Source organism: Mobula hypostoma, unplaced genomic scaffold (genome assembly GCF_963921235.1).
Source record: "Mobula hypostoma unplaced genomic scaffold, sMobHyp1.1 scaffold_104, whole genome shotgun sequence".
In the NCBI taxonomy this organism is placed as follows: Eukaryota; Metazoa; Chordata; class Chondrichthyes; order Myliobatiformes; family Myliobatidae; genus Mobula; species Mobula hypostoma.
In genome coordinates, this window is record NW_026948216.1 from 85172 (window position 1) to 112066 (window position 26895).

The 26895-nt window shown below is 53.0% G+C and overlaps 1 pseudogene; it reads right to left on the reverse strand.

The window, feature by feature from the left end:
* Positions 1 to 16647: 16647 nt before the first annotated feature.
* Positions 16648 to 25902, reverse strand: LOC134341907 (proline-rich protein 36-like; annotated as a pseudogene).
* Positions 25903 to 26895: the final 993 nt, after the last annotated feature.

Here is a 26895-nt window from a genome sequence, read left to right on the forward strand (position 1 = left end):
CTTCCTCCTGATGGTTGAGGGGTAATAACTGTTCCTGAACCTGGTGGAGTGGGTCCTGAGGCTCCTGTATCAACCCAGTATAGAAAACATCCTCTCCACATCCACTCTATCTGTGTCCTCTGGTCCAAGAGTTTAATGAGGGTGGAATCTCATTGAAACGTATTGAATGTTGAAAGGTCCAGATAGAGTGGATGTGGAGAGGATGTTTCCTGTAGTGGGGGAGTCTGTGACCAGAGGACACAGATAGAGTGGATGTGGAGAGGATGTTTCCTGTAGTGGGGGAGTCTAGGACCAGAGGACACAGATAGAGTGGATGTGGAGAGGATGTTTCCTATAGTGGGGGAGTCTAGGACCAGAGAACACAGATAGAGTGGATGTGGAGAGGATGTTTCCTGTAGTGGGGGAGTCTAGGACCAGAGGACACAGATAGAGTGGATGTGGAGAGGATGTTTCCTGTAGTGGGGGAGTCTGGGACCAGAGGACACAGCTAGAGTGGATGTGGAGAGGATGTGTCCTGTAGTGGGGGAGTCTCGGACCAGAGGACACAGAGGGAGTGGATGTGGAGAGGATGTTTCCTGTAGTGGGGGAGTCTAGGACCAGAGGGCACAGATAGAGTTGATGTGGAGAGGATGTTTCCTGTAGTGGGGGAGTCTGGGACCAGAGGACACAGCCTCAGAATAGAGGAATTTCCATTTAGAACAGAGATGAGGAGGAATTTCTTTAGCCAGAGGGTGGTGAATCTGTGGAAGTCGTTGCCGCAGGCGGCTAAGTCATAGAAACATAGAAAATAGGTGCAGGAGTAGGCCATTCGGCCCTTCGAGCCTGCACCGCCATTTATTATGATCATGGCTGATCATGCAACTCAGAACCCCGCCCCAGCCTTCCCTCCATACCCCCTGACCCCCGTAGCCACAAGGGCCATATCTAACTCCCTCTTAAATATAGCCAATGAACTGGCCTCAGCTGTTTCCTGTGGCAGAGAATTCCACAGATTCACCACTCTCTGTGTGAAGAAGTGTTTCCTCATCTTGGTCCTAAAAGGCTTCCCATTTATCCTTAAACTCTGACCCCTCGTTCTGGACTTCCCCAACATCGGGAACAATCTTCCTGCATCTAGCCTGTCCAATCCCTTTAGGATTTTATACGTTTCAATCAGATCCCCCCTCAATCTTCTAAATTCCAGAGAGTATAAGCGTAGTCGATCCAGTCTTTCTTCATATGAAAGTCCTGCCATCCCAGGAATCAATCTGGTGAACCTTCTTTGTACTCCCTCTATGGCAAAGATGTCTTTCCTCAGATTAGGGGACCAAAACTGCACACAATACTCCAGGTGTGGTCTCACCAAGGCCTTGTACAACTGCAGTAGTACCTCCCTGCTCCTGTACTCGAATCCTCTCGCTATAAATGCCAGCATACCGTTCGCCTTTTTCACCGCCTGCTGTACCTGCATGCCCACTTTCAATGACTGGTGTATAATGACACCCAGGTCTCGTTGCACCTCCCCTTTTCCACCACCCCAGGCTGAGCATTTCAGGCATCCTCCACTCTCTGAGTAAAGAAACTTACCCCTCTCACCTTCAATGCCTGCCCCTCTGGGATTAGACATGTCAACCCTGGGGAAACAGATACTCCCCTGTCGAACTATATCTACGCCTCTCATAACCCTGTAAACCTCACTCAGATCTCCCCTCACTCCAGAGAAAACAACCCAAGTTTACCCAGCCTCTGGTGAGAGCACAGGCCCTCCAAACCGGGCAGCATCCCGGGGAACCTCTTCTGCCCCCTCTCCGAAGCCTCGACATCCTTCCTGTAGAGGGGCGACCAGAGATGTACGCAATATATCGATGTCGTTATAAAGAAGGCAAGACAGCGGCTGTGTTTCATTAGGAGTTAGTCAACAAATACACCCAAAAACTTCTGTAATTGTACCATGGAGAGCATTCTGGTTGTCTGGTATGGGGGAGCGGGTGTGACTACTGCACAGGACCAAAAGAAGCTGCAGAGGGTTGTAAATCTAGTCGGCCCCACGTTGGTCACTAGCCTACAAAGTACCCAGGGTATCTTCAGGAAACGGTGTCTCAGAAAGGCGGCGTCCATTATTAAGGATCTCCAGCACCCAGGACATACCCTTTTCTCACCGTTACCATCAGGTAGGGGGTACAGAAGCCTGAAGGCGCACGCTCAGCGATTCAGGAACAGCTTCTTCCCCTCTGCCATCCGATTCCTGAATGGACTTTGAACTCCTGGACACAACCTCACTTTTTAATGTTTATATTATTTCTGGTGTTTTTGCACGATTTTTTTAATCTATTGAATATACATAATTGAGTTACTTATTTATTATAAGCAACACACATCAGGGTTGCCGGTGAGCGCCGCAGGCCAGGCAGCATCTGTTGGACGAGGTACAGTCGACGTTTCGGGAACCGAAGGAACTACAGGTGGGGGGCCAGCGGGAGACGGTTTCACTGAACTCCCGTCGGAGAGAAGATTCAAACCTCTTCCGTGTCGGCGTCGCCGGGGAAGGGGCTTCGCAGCAGTGAATCTAAAAACGCAGACACCAGGAAACCTTCCTCCTCCAGTAGATGTTGCCTGGCCTGCAGCAACTCTTATGTGTGTTGCTTAATAAATAAGTAACTCAATTATGTATATTGAATAGATTTAAAATGGTGCAAAAAAAAAACAGAAATGAAATTCCAGCATCTGCAGATTTCCTCGTGTTTGCGTTTACTCATTTATTATCATTCTTAATTTTTTTTTTTCTCTTTGGGATTATGTATCGCACTGGACTGCCGCTGCTCGGTTAACAAATTCCACGTCCCACGCCGGTGATGATAAACCTGGTTCTCATTCTGACCCCCCCCCCCCGCCAACCCCAGATGTGGCCAGAGTTTATTTAAAGAGTCGCAACGTAACCTGCTGACCTTTGAACTCGAGAGCCCCCCCCCCGGCAACTAAAAGCCCGCGCCCCGTCCGCCCTCTTAACCGCCTCGTGGACCGGTACAGCAGCGAGAGTTCCTGCCTCGCGCACTCCACGTCCTGGGCCTCCGCACGCACGCCTCCTGCCCCCACTTTACGTCTGGCCTCGCAGTCCTCCGCGGGAGGCCCCGTAGCTAACGGCCGCCCCCTTTGCCTTTTGCTCCAGGCCATGCAGATCTTGCTGGGGCTGATCCAGCTGGTCTTCGGCGTGCCGCTATCCGTGTCTATGGTCTACTCGGTGGCCGGGAGGTCTGGCGTCTCCTTCTGGACCGGATTCTGGGTCAGTGCGCCGGTCGGGCGCCGCGGGGCTCGCGTTCATTCCTTCGCCGGGGGGGGGGGAGAGACTCTGCAAGATTTGACGGTCGGTCTTTTACCAACCTTCGCCTCCCCCGCTGCCGGGGTGAGGCTGAGGCCGCGACCTCGAGGGGGCGGGCCCCGTGACCCGTCACGTCTGCATCCGACTGTCCGTGTCATCGCGCTCTGCTCCCCCCCCCGCCACATGCCTGTCGGAAGGCCCCCTTCAACACCTCGATCGTAGCTGCCTTCTCCCACCTCTCTCCATAGAAACCATAGAAACTACAGCACAGAAACAGGCCTTTTGGCCCTTCTTGGCTGTGCCGAACCATTTTCTGCCTAGTCCCACTGACCTGCACACGGACCATATCCCTCCATACACCTCCCATCCATGTATCTGTCCAATTTATTCTTAAATGTTAAAAAAGAACTCACATTTACCACCTCGTCTGGCAGCTCATTCCATACTCCCACCACTCTCTGTGTGAAGAAGCCCCCCTAATGTTCCCTTTAAACTTTTCCCCCCTCACCCTTAACCCATGTCCTCTGGTTTTTTTCTCCCCTTGCCTCAGTGGAAAAAGCCTGCTTGCATTCACTCTATCTATACCCATCATAATTTTATATACCTCTATCAAATCTCCCCTCATTCTTCTACGCTCCAGGGAATAAAGTCCCAACCCATTCAACCTTTCTCTGTAACTGTGTTTCTCAAGTCCCGGCAACATCCTTGTAAACCTTCTCTGCACTCTTTCAACCTTATTTATATCCTTCCTGCAATTTGGTGACCAAAACTGAACACAATACTCCAGATTCGGCCTCACCAATGCCTTATACAACCTCACCATAACATTCCAGCTCTTATACTCAATACTTTGATTAATAAAGGCCAATCTCCGCACAGAAGGAACTCGCCCCTCGCATCCCCTTTAAACTCCCGCCTCCCCCACCTCAAACCTCCGCCCTTCCCTCCCTCTCTCCCCCCCCCCCAGGCACTTACCACTCTGGGGAGAGAAAGGCTGTGTTGCCAATGCCTCTTGTGATCTTACGAAACCTCTGTCCGGTCGCCCCCCTCAGCCTTGACCGCTCCAGAGAAAATAACCCGAGTCTGTCTGACCTCTCCACCCTCTCTAATCCAGGCAGCACCCTGGTGAACCCCTTCTGCACCCTCTCCAAACCCCTCCCACCCCCCCCCCGGCCCAACCCCACACCCCTCCTGTAACGGGACGTCCCAAACCACACACAGTCTGGCCGGCCCGACCGGAGTTTTATACAGCAACCTCCCGGCTCTTGTGCTCCCCGTCCTTCCTTCCCGCCCCGCCTCCCCGCCGTCCCGCGGCCTGCTTTACTGCTCTCGTCTCTTCTTCCAGTTCATCGTCTCGGGCGGCTTCGCAATCTTGCTCAGGAGACAACCCACGAGGTGGAACGTAAGTGAGGGTCACCGCAGCACGGGGGTGACGTGGCGGACGGCGGTGTTCCCTGCTCCATTTGGGGGAGGGGGGGCACGCTCAGAGTCTCCACACCCTCCCCAAACACACACGGATTCATTTAGATAGCATTACGGAGACTGGGTCCCCTGTCCCTCGACACTCCCCACTGTCCACGGTGTGTGTCCCACCCTGGTACGCCAAGGTCCCCCTGTCCCTCGACACTCCCCACCGTTCATGGTGTGTGTCCAACCCTCGTACCCCGAGGTCCCCCTGTCCCTCGACACTCCCCACCGTTCACGGTGCGTGTCCGACCCTCGTACCCCGAGGTCCCCCTGTCCCTCGACACTCCCCACCATTCACGGTGCGTGTCCGACCCTCGTACCCCGAGTCTCCTGTCCCTCGACACTCCCCACCGTTCACGGTGCGTGTCCTACCCTCGTACGCCGAGGTCGCCCCTGTCCCTCGACACTCCCCACCGTTGACGGTGTGTGTCTCACCCTCATACGCCGAGATCCCCCCCCATCCCTCAACACTCCCCACCGTTCACGGTGCGTGTCCCACCCTCGTACCCCGAGTCCCCTGTCCCTCGACACTCCCCACCGTTCACGGTGCGTGTCCTACTGTCGTACGCCAAGTCCCCCTGTCCTTTGACACTCCCCACCGTTCATGGTGTGTGTCCCACCCTCGTACGCCGAGGTCGCCCCTGTCCCTCGACACTCCCCACCGTTGACGGTGTGTGTCTCACCCTCATATGCCGAGATCCCCCCCCATCCCTCGACACTCCCCACCATTCACGGTGCGTGTCCCACCCTCGTACCCCGAGTCCCCTGTCCCTCGACACTCCCCACCGTTCACGGTGTGTCCCACCCTCGTACCCCGAGGTCCCCCCGTCCCTCGACACGCCCCACCGTTCACGGTGCGTGTCCCACCCTCGTACTCCGAGGTCCCCCTGTCCCTCGACACTCCCCACCGTTCATGGTGTGCGTCCCACCCTCGTACTCCGAGGTCCCCCCGTCCCTCGACACTCCCCACCGTTCACGGTGCGTGTCTCACCCTCGTACTCCGAGATCCCCCTGTCCCTCGACACTCCCCACCGTTCACGGTGCGTGTCTCACCCTCGTACTCCGAGATCCCCCTGTCCCTCGACACGCCCCACCGTTCACGGTGCGTGTCCCACCCTCGTACCCCGAGGTCCCCCCGTCCCTCGACACGCCCCACCGTTCACGGTGCGTGTCCCACCCTCGTACTCCGAGGTCCCCCTGTCCCTCGACACTCCACACTGTTCATGGTACGTGTCCTACCCTCGTACGCCGAGGTCCCCCCGTCCCTCGACACTCCCCTCCGTTCATGGTACGTGTCCTACCCACACGGTGTGCGTTCTCCGCACTAATCCCTTGGACTATGGGCAAAGAAGTGGCGGAATATAGTGCCAGGAAGTGTGTTGTCATTCTCCTTGGCAGAAAGAATAAAGACACGGACTATTTTGTGAAAATGGGGAGAAAATTCACAAATCCGAGGTGCGAAGGGACTTGTGCAGGATTCCCTGAAGGTTAATTTGCAGGTTGAGTCGGTGGTGAGGAAGGCAGATGGAGTGTTAAGATTCATTTCAAGGAGGACTAGAATGTATAAGCAAGGATGTAACGTTGGGGATATATAGGGTACTGGTGGGTCTGGAGTACTGTGAGCAGTTTTGGGCCCCTTAACGCAGAGAAGACGTGCTGGCTTTGGAGGGATCCCGGAGGAAGTCCGTGAGGGTGATTCCGGGAAGGGAAAGGGCTAACGTACGAGGAGCGTCTGGTGGCTCCGGGCCTAAACTGGCTGGAGTTCAGAAGAACCGGCGGGGCGGGGGGGGGGGGGATCTCTCTCTCACTGGAACCTATCGAATGTTGGTCGGCCGGGAGAGAGTGGATGTGGCTGTGGAGAGGATGTTCCCGATGGAGGGGGAGTCTCGGACCAGAGGGCCCAGCCACAAAACACAGAGGGGTCCCTTTGCGACAGAGAGGAAGGGGGATTTTGTCGGCCGGAGTGTCTGTGGAATTCATTGTCACGGACAGCTGCGGAGGCCAAGTCGGGCTGAGCCTTTCAACATTCGGACGGCTTCAGTCAGATCCCCTCCTTCATTCTTCTGAAGTGGAGCGCGTACGGGCCCAGAGCCAGCAAGTGCTGTTCGTGCGTTAACCCTCCCACTCCCTCGTGACCCTCGAAGGTCCAAGTGAACGGAGTGGGCACGCGGCGTGTACGCCGCCCAGATTTGTCCTCTCCGGGGAGCCACGGAACCGCTACTTCGAGTTGCTGCCGTCAGGGAGCCGCTGGGTCCCGATGCTCTCAGATGTCGTCGAACTTCTGAGACTTGTAATTCATATTAAACCCAGAACGTAGAAATCTGCAGCACGTCACAGGCCCTTCAACCCACAATGTTGTGCCGACCAGGTAACCCACTCTAGAAGCTGCCTAGAATTTCCCTACTGCAGAGCCCTCAATTTTCCTAAGCTCCATGTACTATCTAAGAGGCTCTTAAAAGACCCTATCGTATCCACCTCCACCACCGTCGCCGGCAGTGCCTTCCACCACTCTCTGTGTGAAAAACCTACCCCTGACATCCCCCTTGTACCTATTTCCAAGCATCTTAATTGACAATAAACTGAACTGGTCTAAGAACACTGAGGCTGTCTACAGGAAGGGTCAGAGCCATCTCTATTTCCTGAGGAGACTGAGGTCCTTTAGCATCTGCCTGACGATGCTGAGGATGTTCTATGAGTCTGTGGTGGCCAGTGCGATCACGTTTGCTGTTGTGTGCTGGGGCAGCAGGCTGAGGGTCGCAGACACCAGCAGAATCAACAAACTCATTCGTAAGGCCAGTGATGTTGTGGGGATGGAACTGGACTCTCTCACGGTGGTGTCTGAAAAGAGGATGCTGTCCAAGTTGCATGCCATCTTGGACAACGTCTCCCATCCACTACATAATGTACTGGGTGGGCACAGGAGTACATTCAGCCAGAGACTCATTCCACCGAGATGCAGCACAGAGCGTCATAGGAAGTCATTCCTGCCTGAGGCCATCAAACTTTACAACTCCTCCCTTGGAGGGTCAGACACCCTGAGCCAATAGGCTGGTCCTGGACTTATTTCCTGGCATAATTTACATATTACTATTTAACTATTTATGGTTTTATTACTATTTATTATTTATGGTGCAACTGTAACGAAAACCAATTTCCCCCAGGATCAATAAGGTATGACTATGACTTAAAACTGTGCCTCCTCGTGTCAGCCATTTCAGCCCTGGGGAAAAGCCTCTGGGCGACCCACGTAGACTCTTTCAGTTGTATGTTGTGTCCTCGTTCCCGATTGGCGGGATGTGGTTTGGGGTTTGGTGCCCTTGCTGATGTTTCTCTTGATGGGGGTCTACGGTTACTGTTCTTGTGCGAGAGAGAGGGGTTGAGGTGGGGGGGGGCGGTTTTGAGGTTTGCGAGTTTTTGTGTCTGTTTCTTTTCGTGAAGGAGGGGGTTTGCCTGGGGGGTGGAGGGGTGGGATTGATATCTTTCGTTTAACTACCTCTGAGATCTTCTTTATTTTGTGGCTATCTGGAGAAGAGGAGTTTCAGAGTCGTACTCTACATAAATACTTCGATAATAGATTGAACCTGTGGACAGAGAAAACCATGGCGGTTGTTCAGAGAAAACGATCAACCCCCAACACACAACAACAAAAAAAACAAATCTCACAAATGGCGACCCAGCCTTCAACCCGCTCCCCCGCCCAACCCGGAAAGAAAAGTCAAGCATACAGCAGAAACGCCGGACGCCAAACCCCAGACTGGCTTTGGACAAAGTATTTACAGGTTGCGTAAAAACAACGGCAAGGAAGAGCAGGAGAAAACACAAGAGTACGAGAAAAATTACACGCAAAACTGACGGAGTCCAATTTGAGCGACAGTCCGCAGACCAGAGAACTTGCGAAACATCCTCTGACAGGATCGAGGGAGAAAGAGAGAGACCCCGCGAACGCCAAGGCCTTCACCCGGGAGTGACGAGCAAGGGGCCGGTAGCCGGCGCTGAACCCTCGCCCGCCTTCCGCATTCGCCTCGAGGCCTCAGTCGGCCCCGAATCTTCTCCGTCTCCAAGCTGTGAAATCGCAGGCTCCAACAGTCCCAGAAGCACGTTTAAGACAAAACGAAGACGTAGAAGAAGGGAAATAAACTATTTCCGGTTCTGAACAATAAGCCTCTGCAGCCTCTCCACTGTCAGCACATCCTTTCTAAGTTAAGGGGCCCAAAAACTGCTCACAACTTTTCTAATTTCTAAGTTAAAACTAATTTCTCAGTGAAGCCTCACCAGTGCTTTATAAAGCCTCAGCATCACATCTTTTAATTTGAAGGGGAGGTCGACAGGTTGCATAAGAACATCAGAAATAGGAGCAGGGGTTGGCAATCCGGCCCATCGAGCCTGCCCCGCCATTCAATAGGATCATGGCTGATCTGTCCGTGAACTCAGCTCCACCTGCCTGTCTTTTCCCCATAATCTTTAAACCCCTTACTATGTAAAAACCTCTCTTAACTGTTTCTTAAATATATTTAGTGAGGAAGCCTCAACTGCTTCCCTGGGCAGAGAATTCCACAGATTCACCACTCTCTGGGAATAACAGTTTCCCCTCATCTCCTTCCTAAATCTTCTCCTCTGAATCTCGAGGCAATGTCCCCTAGTTCTAGTCTCACCTACCAATGGGAACAACTTTCCGACTTCTATCTTACCTACCCCTTTCAAAATCTTGTATGTTTCTATCAGATCCCCTCTCATTCTTCTGAACTCCGGAGAGTATAGTCCCAGGCTCTCCTCGTAGGTTAACCCCTTCATCCCTGGAATCAACCTGGTGAACCTCCTCTGCACTGCCTCCAAAGCCAGTCTATCATTCCTCAAGTATGGAGACCAGAACTGCACACAGTACTCCAGGTGCGGCCTCACCAGTACCCTGTATAGTTGCAGCATGACCTCCCTGCTCTTGAATTCAATCCATATAAAGTAATATAACAATTACAGCACGGAAATAGGCCCTCCTAGTCCGTGCCGAACGCTTACTCTCACCTAGTCCCACCGACCTGCACTCAGCCCATAACCCTCCATTCCTTTCCTGTCCATATATCTATCCAATTTAACTTGAAACGACAACATGAAACCTGCCTCAGCCACTTCTGGAAGCTCGTTCCACACAGCCACCACTCTCTGAGTAAAGAAGTTCCCCCTCGTGTTACCCCTAAACTTTTGCCCCCTAACTCTCAACTCATGTCCTCTTGATTAAATCTCCCCCACTCTCAATGGAAAAAGCCTATCCACGTCAACTCTATCTATCCCCCCGCCATCCCGGGAATTAACCTTGTGAACCTGCGCTGCACTCCCTCAATAGCAAGAATGTCCTTCCTCAAATCTGGAGACCAAAACTGCACACAATACTCCAGGTGTGGTCTCACCAGGGCCCTGTACAGCTGCAGGAGGACCTCTTTGCTCCTGTACTCAACTCCCCTTGTTATGAAGGCCAGCATGCCATTAGCTTTCTTCACTGTCTGCTGTACTTGCATGCTTGCTTTCAGTGACTGACGAACAAGGACGCCCAGATCTCGTTGTGCTTCCCCTTTCCCTAACTTGACTCCATTCAGATAGTAATCTGCCTTCCTGTTCTTGCCACCAAAGTGGATAACCTCACATTTATCCACATTAAACTGCATCTGCCATGCATCTGCCCACTCACCCGGCCTGTCCAAGTCACCCTGCATTCTCATAACATCCTCCTCACATTTCACACTGCCACCCAGCTTTGTGTCATCGGCAAATCCCAATAGCATTGCCAGGCAAGATTTTCGCAGGGGCAAACATAGCTGCCTGTGACACGCTTTATCTCGTGCCTCCATCTATCCTCAAACCTCTTCTCTCATATAACCATAAAACAATTACAGCACGGAAACAGGCCATCTCGGTCCTTCTAGTCCGTGCCGAACTCTTACTCTCACCTCGTCCCACTGACCCGCACTCAGCCCATAATCCTCCATTCCTTTCCTGTCCATGTATCTATCCAATTTAACTTTAAACGACAACATCGAACCTGCCCCAACCACTTCTCGTTCCACACAGCCTCCGCTCTCTGAGTAAAGAAGTTCCCCCTCATGTTACCCCTATACTTTTGCCCTTTAACTCTCAACTCATGTCCTCTTGTTTGAATCTCCCCCATTCTCAATGGAAAAAGCCTATCCACGTCAACTCTATCTATCCCCCTCATCATTTTAAACACCTCTATCAAGTCCCCCCTCAACCTTCTATGTTACAAAGAGTAAAGAACCAACTTGTTCAACCTTTCTCTGTAACTTAGGAGATGAAACCCAGGCAACAGTTTAGTCAATCTCCTCTGTACTCTCTCCATTTTGTTGACATCTTTCCTATGATTCGGTGACCAGAACTGTACACAATACCCCAAATTTGGCCTCACCAATGCCTTGTACAATTCCAACATTACATCCCAACTCCTATACTCAATGCTCTGATTTATAAAGGCCAGCAAACCAAAAGCTTTCTTCACCACCCTATCCACATGAGATTCCACCTTCAGGGAACGATGCACCATTATTCCTAGATCCCTCTGTTCTACTGCATTCTTCAATGCCTGACCATTTACCACGTATGTCCTATTTTGATTAGTCCCACCAAAATGTAGCACCTCACATTTATCAGCATTAAACTCCATCTGCCATCCCTCTGACATTGTATTCCCTTTGCCTCCGTAAAGACAAGGAAAGACATCCTTGCCATAGAGGGAGTACAAAGAAGGTTCACCAGATTGATTCCTGGGATGGCAGGTCTTTCATATGAAGAAAGACTGGATGAACTGGGCTTGTACTCGTTGGAATTTAGAAGATTGAGGGGGGATCTGATTGAAACGTATAAGATCCTAAAGGGATTGGACAGGCTAGATGCGGGAAGATTGTTCCCGATGTTGGGGAGGTCTAGAACGAGGGGTCACAGTTTGAGGATAGAGGGGAAGCCTTTTAGGACCGACGTTAGGAAAAACTTCTTCACACAGAGAGTGGTGAATCTGTGGAATTCTCTGCCACAGCAAACTGTTGAGGCCAGTTCATTAGCTATGTTTAAAAGGAAGTTAGATATGGCCCTTGTGGCTACAGGGGTCACGGGGTATGGAGGGAAGGCTGGGTTCTGAGTTGGATGATCAGCCATGATCATAATAAATGGCGGTGCAGGCTCGAAGGGCCGAATGGCCTACTCCTGCACCTATTTTCTATGTTTCTATGTTTCTATGTAATAACCCGTTGTACCTGCGAGGTTCCTGATTAGTCGGGGTGCCAGCGGTTCCGGAGGGGAAGGCGGGGAGAACGGGGGTTGCGAGGGACCGGGCATCGGCCGCGGTGGGCTGATTCGGTCTGACCATCTGCCTCTGCCCCGCCCTTCCCTCAGGTGAAGGCCGGCGTCGTCACCAGCGGGGTGAGCTTGGCGGCCGCCGCCATTGCCATCATCATGTACTCCGTCTCGCTGCTCTTCATGCCGCCCCCGGAGCTGGTCTACTTCTCCGTGAGTACCGCATGGCGCAAGTGATTCCGGGACCGTGTGGGGAGCGCCTGGCGGCTCCGGGCCTCTGCTCACTGGAGTTCAGAAGAATGAGGTGATGGAGTGGATGTGGAGAGGATGTTTCCTGTAGTGGGGGAGTCTCGGACCAGAGGACACAGATAGAGTGGATGTGGAGAGGATGTTTCCTGTAGTGGGGGAGTCTCGGACCAGTGGACACAGATAGAGTGGATGTGGAGAGGATGTTTCCTCTAGTGGGGGAGTCTAGGACCAGAGGACACAGATAGAGTGGATGTGGAGAGGATGTTTCCTATAGTGGGGGAGTCTAGGACCAGAGGACACAGATAGAGTGGATGTGGAGAGGATGTTTCCTGCAGTGGGGGAGTCTCGGACCAGAGGACACAGATAGAGTGGATTTGGAGAGGATGTTTCCTATAGTGGGGGGAGTCTGGGACCAGAGGACACAGATAGAGTGGATGTGGAGAGGATGTTTCCTGTAGTGGGGGAGTCTAGGACCAGAGGACACAGATAGAGTGGATGTGGAGAGGATGTTTCCTGTAGTGGGGGAGTCTCGGACCAGAGGACACAGATAGAGTGGATGTGGAGAGGATGTTTCCTATAGTGGGGGAGTCTATGACCAGAGGACACAGATAGAGTGGATGTGGAGAGGATGTTTCCTGTGGTGGGGGAGTCTAGGACCAGAGGACACAGACAGAGTGGATGTGGAGAGGATGTTTCCTATAGTGGGGGAGTCTAGGACCGGAGGACACAGATAGAGTGGATGTGGAGAGGATGTTTCCTATGGTGGGGAGTCTCGGACCAGAGGACACAGATAGAGTGGATGTGGAGAGGATGTTTCCTGTAGTGGGGGAGTCTAGGACCAGAGGACACAGATAGAGTGGATGTGCAGACGATGTTTCTTGTTGTGGGGGAGTCTAGGACCAGAGGACACAGATAGAGTGGATGTGGAGAGGATGTTTCCTATAGTGGGGGAGTCTCGGACCAGAGGACACAGATAGAGTGGATGTGGAGAGGATGTTTCCTGTAGTGGGGGAGTCTAGGACCAGAGGACACAGATAGAGTGGATGTGGAGAGGATGTTTCCTGTAGTTGGGGAGTCTGGGACCAGAGGACACAGCCTCAGAATAGAGGAATTTCCATTTAGAACAGAGATGAGGAGGAATTTCTTTAGCCAGAGGGTGGTGAATCTGTGGAAGGTGCAGGAGTAGGCCATTCGGCCCTTCGAGCCTGCACCGCCATTTATTATGATCATGGCTGATCATGCAACTCAGAACCCCGCCCCAGCCTTCCCTCCATACCCCCTGACCCCCGTAGCCACAAGGGCCATATCTAACTCCCTCTTAAATATAGCCAATGAACTGGCCTCAGCTGTTTCCTGTGGCAGAGAATTCCACAGATTCACCACTCTCTGTGTGAAGAAGTTTTTCCTCATCTTGGTCCTAAAAGGCTTCCCATTTATCCTTAAACTGTGACCCGTCGTTCTGGACTTCCCCCAACATCGGGAACAATCTTCCTGCATCTAGCCTGTCCAATCCCTTTAGGATTTTATACGTTTCAATCAGATCCCCCCTCAATCTTCTAAATTCCAACGAGTACAAGCCCAGTTCATCCAGTCTTTCATCATATGAAAGTCCTGCCATCCCAGGAATCAATCTGGTGAACCTTCTTTGTACTCCCTCTATGGCAAAGATATCTTTCCTCAGATTAGGGGACCAAAACTGCACACAATACTCCAGGTGTGGTCTCACCAAGGCCTTGTACAAGGTAGCGGTTGACAGATTGTCGATTGGCCGGGGCATGAAGGGATACGGGGAGAAGGCAGGAGAACAGGGTTGAGAGGGATAGTAAATTAGCCATCATGGAATGGCCCAAATCTGCTCTCGGTCGTCTCAGCCTGCCTGCTGGGGGAAAGTGAATGCTGTCTGCGCCCGCTGGTCCTGTTGGAAGAGATGTCCCAGCTCCCCCCTCTCTCTCTCTCTCTCTCTCTCTTCCTCGACAGGCCACCACCTTCTCTCTGACCATCGGCCTGCTGCTCTTCACCCTGTTGGAGATGGGCTTGGCCTCCATCGTGGCCTTCTACAGCTACAAGCGCCTGTTCCAGTTCGAGAGCACCTACACCATCCTGGTAAGGAGGAAGCACCTCGCCCCCCCCCCACCGCGTTCCCCTCCGTCCCTCGGTAGGAACGGGTTCGCGGTGTATCTCTGTCTCTCTCTCAACCTTACTGTCCACGTACCTGTCCAAGTGGCGATTAAACGCTGAAATTACACCTGCCTCTCGCACCTCGTTCCACACCCACCATCATCTGTGAGTGGGGGCAAATGCCCCTTTTAAATCTCCCCTCCCTCCCTCCCTCACCTTACACACTCCTCATTGAGACTCCCCCACCCCGGTGGAAGCAGGTAGGACCCCCTTCCCCAGTCCCCTTCCCCCTCCCACGTCTCACTCCTCTCCTCTTTCCCGTCTCTCTCTCCCCTGCCATTATGTGTGTCTGCTTCTTCCTTCTCCCTCCCCGATCTGTCTGACTCTCTCTCTCCCCTCTCTCCCATCTTTCTCTCTTCCTCTTTCCCACGTCTCTATCTCTCTGCCCTTTCCCTCATCTTTCTCACTCTTCCTCTCTCACCTCTCTTTCTCTCTGTCTCTCCCTCATCTTTCGCTCTCTCCCTCTCTCTCTCTCCCCTCTTTCTCTCTCTTCCTTCCTTTCTCTCTCTCCCACCTTTTTCTTTCTTTCCCTCTCTCCCCACTCTCCTCCTCTCTCTCTTCTCCCTCCCTCCTCTCTCTCCCTCTCCCTCCCTCCTCTCTCTATCTCTCTCCCTCCCTCTCTCCTGTCTCTCTCTCTTGCTCTTCCTTCCTTTCTCATTCAATGGACTGACCACCCAGGTCCCCTATTAAATCTCTCCCCCACCCCCCACCCCCCACCCACCCTTACCCGCCCGACCCCTCTCCGTATCTCAGTCCCTCCAGTCCCGACAACATCGTCGTGAAGCTCCCCCTGAACTCCTTCCAGCTCGGTGGGCATCTTTCCCACAGCCGGGCGGCCGAAACCGAGCACAGTCCCTTCGATGTCTTGTACAACAGCGACGTGACCTCCCGTCTCCTGTACTCGGTGCCCTGGCCGACGAACATGAAGTCCGGCGTGACAAACGCCTTCTTCACCGGCCTGTCTCCTTGTCCCATAATCTCCCAACTTTAATACTTCCAAATCAGTGCCCGGCTGGCTACTGTGGGGAAAAGGAACGTCTGACAACCCACCTTATTAGTCATAGTCATACTTTATTGATCCTAAGGGAAATTGGTTTTCGCTACAGTTGCATCATAAATAATAAATAGTAATAGAACCATAAATAGTTAAATAGTAATATGTAAATTACGGCAGGAAATGAGTCCAGGACCAGCCTATTGGCTCAAGGTGTCTGACCCTCCAAGGGAGGAGTTGTAAAGTTTGATGGCCACAGGCAGGAATGACTTCCTATGACACTCTGTGTTGCATCTCGGTGGAATGAGTCTCTGGCTGAATGTACTCCTGTGCCCACCCAGTACATTATGTAGTGGATGGGAGACATTGACCAAGATGGCATGCAACTTGGACAGCATTCTCTTTTCAGACACCACCGTCAGAGAGTCCAGTTCCATCCCCACAACATCACTGGCCTTACGAATGAGTTTGTTGATTCTGTTGGTGTCTGCTACCCTCAGCCTGCTGTCCCAGCACACAACAGCAAACATGATCGCACTGGCCACCACAGACTCGTAGAACATCCTCAGCATCGTCCAGACCTCATTCTGGAAATTCAAATTCCAGATGCTGGAAATTCAAGCAACACACATCAAAGTTGCTGGTGAACGCAGCAGGCCAGGCAGCATCTCTAGGAAGAGATGATTCAGATGATGGAATCGATGGCTTTGTTGCCAAGTTTGCAGATGATACGAAGACTGGTGGAGAGGCAGGTAGCGTTGAGGAAACGGGTAGGATGCAGAAGGACTTAGATTAGGGGATGGGCAAGAAAGTGGCAAATGAAATACAATAGTCATAGTCATACTTTATTGATCCGAGGGAAATTGGTTTTCGTTACAGTTGCACCATAAATAATAAATAGTAATAGAACCATAAATAGTTAAATAGTAATATGTAAATTACGCCAGGAAATAAGTCCAGGACCAGCCTATTGGCTCAGGGTGTCTGACCCTCAAGGGAGGAGTTGTAAAGTTTGGTGGCCACAGGCAGGAATGACTTCCTATGACGCTCTGTGCTGCATCTCGGTGGAATGAGTCTCTGGCTGAAAGTACTCCTGTACCCACCCAGTACATTATGTAGTGGATGGGAGACATTGTCCAAGATGGCATGCAACTTGGACAGCATCCTCTCTTCAGACGCCAATTTTGACGCCTTTAATGAGCTGAGAAAGCTCTGTCAGCTGACTCCTCGCCCTCCTCTGCACCAGGGCAAACAGTCCCAGCCCCTGCGCTGAACAGAGAGGAGTGCAGCACAGAAACAGGCCGTTCGGCCCACGGTGTTGCGCTGACCCAGCTGAAAAGCAAATCGAAAATGCCCCAACCCCATCCCTCTCTCCATCTCCCTGACGTCTATGCACTGATCCAAACGTTTCTTAAAAGCCTGTAATGTAATTGCCTCTACCACCAGACCAGGCAGAGCAGTCCAGGCATCTACCACTCTCTGATGAGTAAAAAACTTGCCCCTCACATCCCCCTTTTGAACCTACCCCCTCTCACCTTCAATGCCTGCCCCCTGGGATTAGACATTTCCACCCTGGGGAAACAGATACTCCCCTGTCCACTCTATAATCCTGTAAACCTCTCTCAGATCTCTCCTCACTCCAGAGAAAACAACCCAGGTTTGTCCGGCCTCTGGTGACAGTTCACGCCCTCCAAACCGGGCAGCATCCCGGAGAACCTCTTCTGCCCCCTCTCCGAAGCCTTGACGTAATTCCTGTAGAGGGGTGACCGGAACTGCCTGCAGTACCCCAGGTGTGGCCCAACCAGAGTTTGATCAAACTCTCAGGTCCGATCGTGCTGTGCCCTGTGGCACGACGCGGGTCTTCCCGTGACCGCGACCGTCCTCGGCAAATTTTTCCACAGAAGTGGTTTGCCTTCGCCTCCTTCTGGGCAGTGTAAGACGGGCAACCCCCCCCCCCACCCCACCCCGCCCGCCCCAGCCATTATCAATACTCTTCAGAGATCGTCTGCCAGGCGACAGTGGTCGTATAACCAGGACTTGTGACCCTGATCGGCAGGGCTAAACAGGTGCTACACCTTGCCCGAGGGTGACCTGCAGGCCAGCGGAGGGAAGGAGACGTGATCTCCCCCTCACCACCCTACCCTATAACTCGGTCCCCCCAACCATAGAAACTACAGCACAGAAACAGGCCTTTTGGCCCTTCTTGGCTGTGCCGAACCATTTTCTGCCTAGTCCCACTGACCTGCACACGGACCATATCCCTCCATACACCTCCCATCCATGTATCCGTCCAATTTATTCTTAAATGTTAAAAAAGAACCCGCATTTACCACCTCGTCTGGCAGCTCATTCCATACTCCCACCACTCTCTGTGTGAAGAAGCCCCCACTAATGTTCCCTTTAAACTTTTCCCCCCTCACCCTTAACCCACGTCCTCTGGTTTTTTTCTCCCCTTGCCTCAGTGGAAAAAGCCTGCTTGCATTCACTCTATCTATACCCATCATAATTTTATATACCTCTATCAAATCTCCCCTCATTCTTCTACGCTCCAGGGAATAAAGTCCTAACCTATTCAACCTTTCTCTGTAACTGTGTTTCTCAAGTCCCGGCAACATCCTTGTAAACCTTCTCTGCGCTCTTTCAACCTTATTTATATCCTTCCTGTAATTTGGTGACCAAAACTGAACACAATACTCCAGATTCGGCCCCACCAATGCCTTATACAACCTCATCATAACATTCCAGCTTTTATACTCAATACTTTGATTAATAAAGGCCAATGTACCAAAAGCTCTCTTTACGACCCTATCTACCTGTGACAACACTTTTAGGGAATTTTGTATCTGTTTTCCCAGATCCCTCTGTTCCAATGCACTGCTCAGTGCCTTACCATTAACCCTGTATGTTCTACGTTGGTTTGTCCTTCAAACGTGTAATACCCCACACTTGTCTGTATTAACCTCCATCTGCCACTTTTCAGCCCATTTTTCCAGCTGGTCCAAGTCGCTCTGCAGGCTTTGAAAACCTTCCTCACTGTCTACTACACCTCCAATCTTTGTATCATCAGCAACATCACAGATACAAACCTTGTTTCCAGCACACAAGTGTAAAGGAGAACAGAATAATTGTCATTCCAGATCCAATGCAGCACGAAAAAAACCCACAAATGATGAAGGACGCAATATTAATTTTTAAAAACGCGAGAACGAGAAGTACGTAAGACCCCCTCCCTCGCCTCCACTCCGGGCCCCCGACAGTCCTTCCCAGGTGGGTCAGCACCTCACCCGCGAATCGGCTGGGGTCGCCTGCTGTGTCCGGTGCTCCCGGCGCTTGCTCGAGCGCCTCCGCTCCGTCCGCCACAAGCGGGGCTTCCCAGCGGCCCCACGTTTTCATTCCGATCCCGACCTGTCGCTCCGCGGCCTCCGCTTCTCCCAAGGCTGCCCTTGGGGTGGAGGGAGCAACGACTGATCTTCCGTCCCGGTAGTGTCCGGTCTGATGGCATGAGTATCGATTTCTCCTTCCAGTAAAAAAAAAATTCCCTCTCCCTCCCATCTTCTATTGCCTACTCTGGTCTCTTTTATTATCAAAGTACGTATAGGTTACCACATACGACCGTGAAAGTACATTTTCTATATCTATAGCATAAAATCCGTAACAGAATCAATGAAAGACTGCACCAACTCAGGCGTTCACCCAGTATGCAGAAGACAACAAACTACACAAATGCAAAAAGAAAGAAATTATATTAATAAATAGATGAGCAATAAATATCGGGAACAAGAAATGAAGAGTCCTTGAAAGTGAGTCCACAGGTTGTGGGAACATTTCAGTGACGGGGCGAGTGAAGTTATCCCCTCTGGTTGAGGAGTAATAACTATTCCTGAACCTGGTGGTGTGGGTCCTGTGGCTCCTGTACCTCCTTCCTGATGGTTGAGGGGTAATAACTGTCCCTGAACCTGGTGGTGTGGGTCCTGTGGCTCCTGTACCTCCTTCCTGATGGTTGAGGGGTAATAACTGTTCCTGAACCTGGTGGTGTGGGTCCTGAGGCTCCTGTACCTCCTTCCTGATGGTTGAGGGGTGATAACTGTTCCTGAACCTGGTGGTGTGAGTCCTGAGGCTTCTGTACCTCCTTCCTGATGGTTGAGGGGTAATAACTGTCCCTGAACCTGGTGGTGTGGGTCCTGAGGCTCCTGTACCTCCTTCCTGATGGTTGAGGGGTGATAACTGTCCCTGAACCTGGTGGTGTGGGTCCTGAGGCTCCTGTCCCTCCTTCCTGACGGCAGCAGTGAGAAGAGAGCGCGTCCTGGGTGGTGGGGGTCCCTGATGACGGATGCTGCTTTCCTGCGACAACGCCCCGTGTAGATATACTCACCAGAACTGTGAGATGAACATGTATCTTTCTCTGTTCCGTGTTCGATCATCTCGACTGACTCTCTTTGTCTGCCCCCCACCCCGACCCCAAAACCCCTCCTCCCGCCGTACCACCCCTCCCCTCGTTCTCTCCTGTCCTCCCTCCAGCACAACGTCATCACGGGACATCCCTCCCGCTCCTGCTGAAGACCCCTCCCACCCCAAATCGGCCGAGGACCAGGACCCCAGCGTATCCGCTCGAAAGGACTTGGAGGTCGAAGTTTGGCCAATTTCCGTTCTGCCCCCCCTGGCTTCCCCTGTCCCGGGGCTGTCGTCTGCTCTCTGTCTACCCCCCCCCCCAAAAAATAGAGGCGCCGTTGCACCTTTGACTGGTCCTGATTTCCGACGTTTAAAACATTAATAAAATTGTTCGTTCGATCCAGTCACTGAGTCATGCAGTGGGTAAACCAGTCCTCGCCGACCACAATCCCCAACCCGCATTACACCCCTGTCCCTCTTTGGAATAAAAAAGTTAGGACGTGATGCTGAGGCTTTCTAAAACACCGGTGAGGCCTCACTTGGAGTACTGTGAGCAGTATTTCGGCCCCTTATCCAAGAACGGATGTGCTGACACTGGAGAAGGTTCAGAGAAGGTTAACGGAAATGAATCCGGGAGTCTAGCACCAGAGGGCACAGATAGATTGGATGTGGAGAGGATGTTTCCTGTAGCGGGGGAGTCTAGGACCAGAGGACACAGATAGAGTGGATGTGGAGAGGATGTTTCCTGTAGTGGGGGAGTCTAGGACCAGAGGACACAGATAGAGTGGATGTGGAGAGGATGTTTCCTGTAGTGGGGGAGTCTAGGACCAGAGGACACAGATAGAGTGGATGTGGAGAGGATGTTTCCTGTAGTGGGGGAGTCTAGGACGAGAGGACACAGATAGAGTGGATGTGGAGAGGATGTTTCCTGTAGTGGGGGAGTCTAGGACCAGAGGACACAGATAGAGTGGATGTGGAGAGGATGTTTCCTGTAGTGGGGGAGTCTAGGACCAGAGGTCACAGATAGAATGGATGTGGAGAGGATGTTTCCTATGGTGGGGGAGTCGAGGACCAGAGGACACAGATAGAGTGGATGTGGAGAGGATGTTTCCTATGCTCGGGGAGTCTAGGACCAGAGGACACAGATTGAGTGGATGTGGAGAGGATGTTTCCTATGGTCGGGTAGTCTAGGACCAGAGGACACAGATAGAGTGGATGTGGAGAGGATGTTTCCTGTACTGGGGGAGTCTAGGACCAGAGGACACAGATTGAGTGGATGTGGAGAGGATGTTTCCTATAGTGGGGGGAGTCTAGGACAAGAGGAGACAGATAGAGTGGATGTGGAGAGGATGTTTCCTGTAGTGGGGGAGTCCAGGACCAGAGGACACAGATAGAGTGGATGTGGAGAGGATGTTTCCTATGGTGGGGGAGTCGAGGACCAGAGGACACAGATAGAGTGGATGTGGAGAGATGTTTCCTATGGTCGGGGAGTCTAGGACCAGAGGACACAGATAGAGTGGATGTGGAGAGGATGTTTCCTGTACTGGGGGAGTCTAGGACCAGAGGACACAGATAGAGTGGATGTGGAGAGGATGTTTCCTGTACTGGGGGAGTCTAGGACAAGAGGAGACAGATAGAGTGGATGTGGAGAGGATGTTTCCTGTAGTGGGGGAGTCTCGGACCAGAGGGTACAGATAGAGTTGATGTGGAGAGGATGTTTCCCGTAGTGGGGGAGACTAGGACCAGAGGACACAGATAGAGTGGATGTGGAGAGGATGTTTCCTATAGTGGGCGAGTCTAGGACCAGAGGACACAGATAGAGTGGATGTGGAGAGGATGTTTCCTGTAGTGGGGGGAGTCTGGGACCAGAGGACACAGATAGAGTGGATGTGGAGAGGATGTTTCCTATAGTGGGGGAGTCTGGGACCAGAGGACACAGATAGAGTGGATGTGGAGAGGATGTTTCCTGTAGTGGGGGAGTCTAGGACCAGAGGACACAGAAAGAGTGGATGTGGAGAGGATGTTTCCTATAGTGGGGGAGTCGAGGACCAGAGGACACAGATAGAGTGGATGTGGAGAGGATGTTTCCTATGGTCGGGGAGTCTAGGACCAGAGGACACAGATAGAGTGGATGTGGAGAGGATGTTTCCTATAGTGGGGGAGTCTAGGACCAGAGGACACAGATAGAGTGGATGTGGAGAGGATGTTTCCTGTAGTGGGGGGAGTCTGGGACCAGAGGACACAGATAGAGTGGATGTGGAGAGGATGTTTCCTGTAGTGGGGGAGTCTAGGACCAGAGGACACAGAAAGAGTGGATGTGGAGAGGATGTTTCCTATAGTGGGGGAGTCGAGGACCAGAGGACACAGATAGAGTGGATGTGGAGAGGATGTTTCCTATGGTCGGGGAGTCTAGGACCAGAGGACACAGATAGAGTGGATGTGGAGAGGATGTTTCCTGTACTGGGGGAGTCTAGGACCAGAGGACACAGATAGAGTGGATGTGGAGAGGATGTTTCCTATAGTGGGGGAGTCTAGGACCAGAGGACACAGATAGAGTGGATGTGGAGAGGATGTTTCCTGTAGTGGGGGGAGTCTGGGAACAGAGGACACAGATAGAGTGGATGTGGAGAGGATGTTTCCTGTAGTGGGGGAGTCTGGGACCAGAGGACACAGATAGAGTGGATGTGGAGAGGATGTTTCCTATAGTGGGGGAATCTAGGACCAGAGGACACAGATAGAGTGGATGTGGAGAGGATGTTTCCTATAGTGGGGGAGTCTAGGACCAGAGGACACAGATAGAGTGGATGTGGAGAGGATGTTTCCTGTAGTGGGGGGAGTCTGGGACCAGAGGACACAGATAGAGTGGATGTGGAGAGGATGTTTCCTATAGTGGGGGAGTCTAGGACCAGAGGACACAGATAGAGTGGATCTGGAGAGGATGTTTCCTATAGTGGGGGAGTCTAGGACCAGAGGACACAGATAGAGTGGATGTGGAGAGGATGTTTCCTGTAGTGGGGGAGTCTAGGACCAGAGGACACAGATAGAGTGGATGTGGAGAGGATGTTTCCTATAGTGGGGGAATCTAGGACCAGAGGACACAGAAAGAGTGGATGTGGAGAGGATGTTTCCTATAGTGGGGGAATCTAGGACCAGAGGACACAGATAGAGTGGATGTGGAGAGGATGTTTCCTGTAGTGGGGGAGTCTAGGACCAGGGGACACAGATAGAGTGGATGTGGAGAGGATGTTTCCTATGGTGGGGGAGTCTAGGACCAGAGGACACAGATAGAGTGGATGTGGAGAGGATGTTTCCTATAGTGGGGAGTCTAGGACCAGAGGACACAGATAGAGTGGATGTGGAGAGGATGTTTCCTGTAGTGGGGGAGTCTAGGACCAGGGGACACAGCCTCAGAATAGAGGGACGTCCATTTGGAACAGCGATGAGTAGGAATTTCTTTCGCCAGAGGCTGGTGGATCTGGAATTCGTTGCCACAGGCGGCTGTGGAGGGCAGGTCGTTGGGTATATTTAAGGCAGAAGTTGATTGGTCAGGGGATAAGACAGGTGACCGATTAACCAAGTAACCGGTAGGTCTTTGGACTGTGGGAGGAAACCGGAGCACCCGGAGGAAACCCACGCGGTGACCGGGGAGAACGTGCAAACCCCCGGCGGACAGCGGCGGGAACCGAACCCGTGCGGTGAGCACGGCACACCCGGCCACTCGCCCTTCCCCGCGCTGCACCCACAACTCGTGGATCCCCCGATCGGCCTCGGACAGCTCCCCCCGGGAGAAAATCGCGCAATCGCTGTGCTTCGGTGCACTGTGCAATGATCTGATCTGCAAGAGAGCGGGCCGGGCCGGTAAAGGAGGCGTCCGGCAGGCTTGCCTGCGTCGGTCGGGGCGCTGAGCACAAGAGCCGGGAGGTCACGTTACAACTGTATAACACTCCGGTCGGGCTGGACTGGGAGTACTGTGTCTGGTTCGGGACGTCCCGTCACAGGAAGGGTGTGGGGTTGGGGAGCGGTTTGGAGAGGGTGCAGAAGGGGTTCACCAGGACGCTGCCTGGATTAGAGAGGGTGGAGACTCGGGTCGTTTTCTCCGGGCGACGCGCACACGGAGCGGTGGAGGAACTGGCCGGGCGCCGGCAGCATCGGTGGAAAAGAGTGAGTGGTCGACGTTTCGGGCCGAGACCCTTCGTCAGGACCGAGAGGGAAGGGGAGGGGGGAGGAAGTACAAGGTGGCAGGTGATTGGTGAAACCGGGAGACGGGGTAAGTCGAGAGCTGGGAGGCCGATTGGTGGAAGAGGGCAAGGGCTGGAGAAAGGGGCAATCTGATTGGTGAAAGAGAGACAGGGCTGGAGAAGGGGAGATCTGATTGGTGAAAGAGAGACAGGGCTGGAGAAAGGGAGATCTGATTGGTGAAAGTGAGACAGGGCTGGAGAAAGGGAGATCTGATTGGTGAAAGAGAGACAGGGCTGGAGAAGGGGAGATCTGATTGGTGAAAGAGAGACAGGTCTGCAGAATGGGGGATCTGATTGGTGAAAGAGAGACAGGGCTGGAGAAGGGGAGATCTGATTGGTGAAAGAGAGACAGGTCTGCAGAATGGGGGATCTGATTGGTGAAAGAGGTACAGGAATTGATAAGGGAGGATCTGATCGGTGAAAGAAATACAGGTCTGGAGAAGGAGGGATCTGATTGGAGAAAGAGGTACAGGAATTGAGAAGGGAGGAGCTGATTGGTAAAAGAGATACAGGACTTGAGAATGGGGAATCTGATTGGTGAAAGATACAGGACTGGAGAAGGGGGGATCTGATTGGTGAACGGGGTAAAGGACGGGAGAAGGGGGATCTGATTGGTGAAAGAGAGACAGGGATGGAGAATGGGAGGAATCTGATTGGTGATAGAGATACAGTACTGGAGAAAGGAGGATCTGATTGGTGAAAGAGGTATTGGACTTGAGAATGGGGAATCCGATTGGTGAAAGATACAGGTCTGGAGAAGGAGGGTACTTATTGGTGATAGAGATACAGTACTGGAGAAAGGAGGATCTAATTGGTGAACGAGGTACAAGGCTGGAGAAAGAGGAATCTGATTGGTGTAAGGGGTACAGGGCTGGAGAAAGAGGAATCTGATTGGTGAACGAGGTACAGGGCTGGAGAAAGAGGAATCTGATTGGAGATAGAGATACAGTACTGGAGAAAGAGGAATCTGATTGGTGAAAGATACAGGACTGGAGAAAGAGGAATCTGATTGGTGAACGAGGTACAGGGCTGGAGAAAGAGGAATCTGATTGGTGTAAGGGGTACAGGGCTGGAGAAAGAGGAATCTGATTGGTGAACGAGTACAGGGCTGGAGAAAGAGGAATCTGATTGGTGAACGAGGTACAGGGCTGGAGAAAGAGGAATCTGATTGGTGTAAGGGGTACAGGGCTGGAGAAAGAGGAATCTGATTGGTGTAAGGGGTACAGGGCTGGAGAAAGAGGAATCTGATTGGTGAACGAGGTACAGGGCTGGAGAAAGAGGAATCTGATTGGAGATAGAGATGCAGTACTGGAGAAAGAGGAATCTGATTGGTGTAAGGGGTACAGGGCTGGAGAAAGAGGAATCTGATTGGTGTAAGGGGTACAGGGCTGGAGAAAGAGGAATCTGATTGGTGAACGAGGTACAGGGCTGGAGAAAGAGGAATCTGATTGGTGTAAGGGGTACAGGGCTGGAGAAAGAGGAATCTGATTGGTGAACGAGTACAGGGCTGGTGAAAGAGGAATCTGATTGGTGTAAGGGGTACAGGGCTGGAGAAAGAGGAATCTGATTGGTGTAAGGGGTACAGGGCTGGAGGAGAGGGACCTGATTGGTGAAAGAGATGAAGGGCTGGAGACTGGGGTATCTGATTGGTCAAATATCCGAGAGTCGGTCCGGTCACATGGACCAACCCCCCTCCCGCACCCCAGAGGCGCGCGACTCCCCGTGACGTCAGATGGCAGCTGGGCGATCACGTGACAATCGCCCGGCGCGGGCGCCTGCCGGAAGGGGGCAACGCGCATGCTCGGCTTCGACAGGTGCTAACGGCGACGACGACGGCCGCCGGTCTCCCTGTCCCCCCACCCGTCCCCACGTTATCCGGGCGTCAGAGAGAGAGAAGCCTACACACCATCTCCCCGACCCACCAAAAGCCCCTGCTCGACCAAACCGGCGCACCGAGTGAGAGAGAGAGAGAGAGCGGCTGTATGCGTGTTGAGGGGGGGCGGTGGAGGGGCGGAAAGGCAGGGCAAGGCCCTGCGCATGCGCAGGCTGTGCGGCGCCAGTCTTGACCGACGTCGTCCCCGTCCCGGAGCCCCGCCCACCCGGCTGTTGCGTCATAGGGAATCCCGCCCGCGTCACAGAGACTCCTCCCACCTGATGAGTCTCCCCCCCCCCCCACACAACACTGAAACCCCTCATGCCACTCGGCTGCACCCCCTCCTCTACATCCCTCCCCTACCCCCCTCCCCCTCCCCCTCCTCTACTACACCCCTCATCCCCACCTCCGTCACCCCGTCCCTCCCCTCCCCCCCTCCTCTACATCCCACCCTGTCTCTGCCACCCCTTCCCTCCCCTCCCCTCCTTTCCCTCCCCTGCCCCCCTCCCCCACATCCCACCCTGTCTCTGCCACCCCCTCCCTCCCCTACCCTCCTTTCCCTCCCCTGCCCCCCTCCCCCACATCCCACCCTGTCTCTGCCACCCCCTCCCTCCCCTACCCTCCTTTCCCTTCCCTGCCCCCCTCCCCCACATCCCACCCTGTCTCTGCCACCCCCTCCCTCCCCCACCCTCCTTTCTCTCCCCTGCCCCCCTCCCCCACATCCCACCCTGTCTCTGCCACCCCCTCCCTCCCCTACCCTCCTTTCCCTCCCCTGCCCCCCTCCCCCACCTCCCACCCTGTCTCTGCCACCCCCTCCCTCCCCTACCCTCCTTTCCCTCCCCTGCCCCCCTCCCCCACATCCCACCCTGTCTCTGCCACCCCCTCCCTCCCCTACCCCCGTCTCCATCTCTGTCACCCC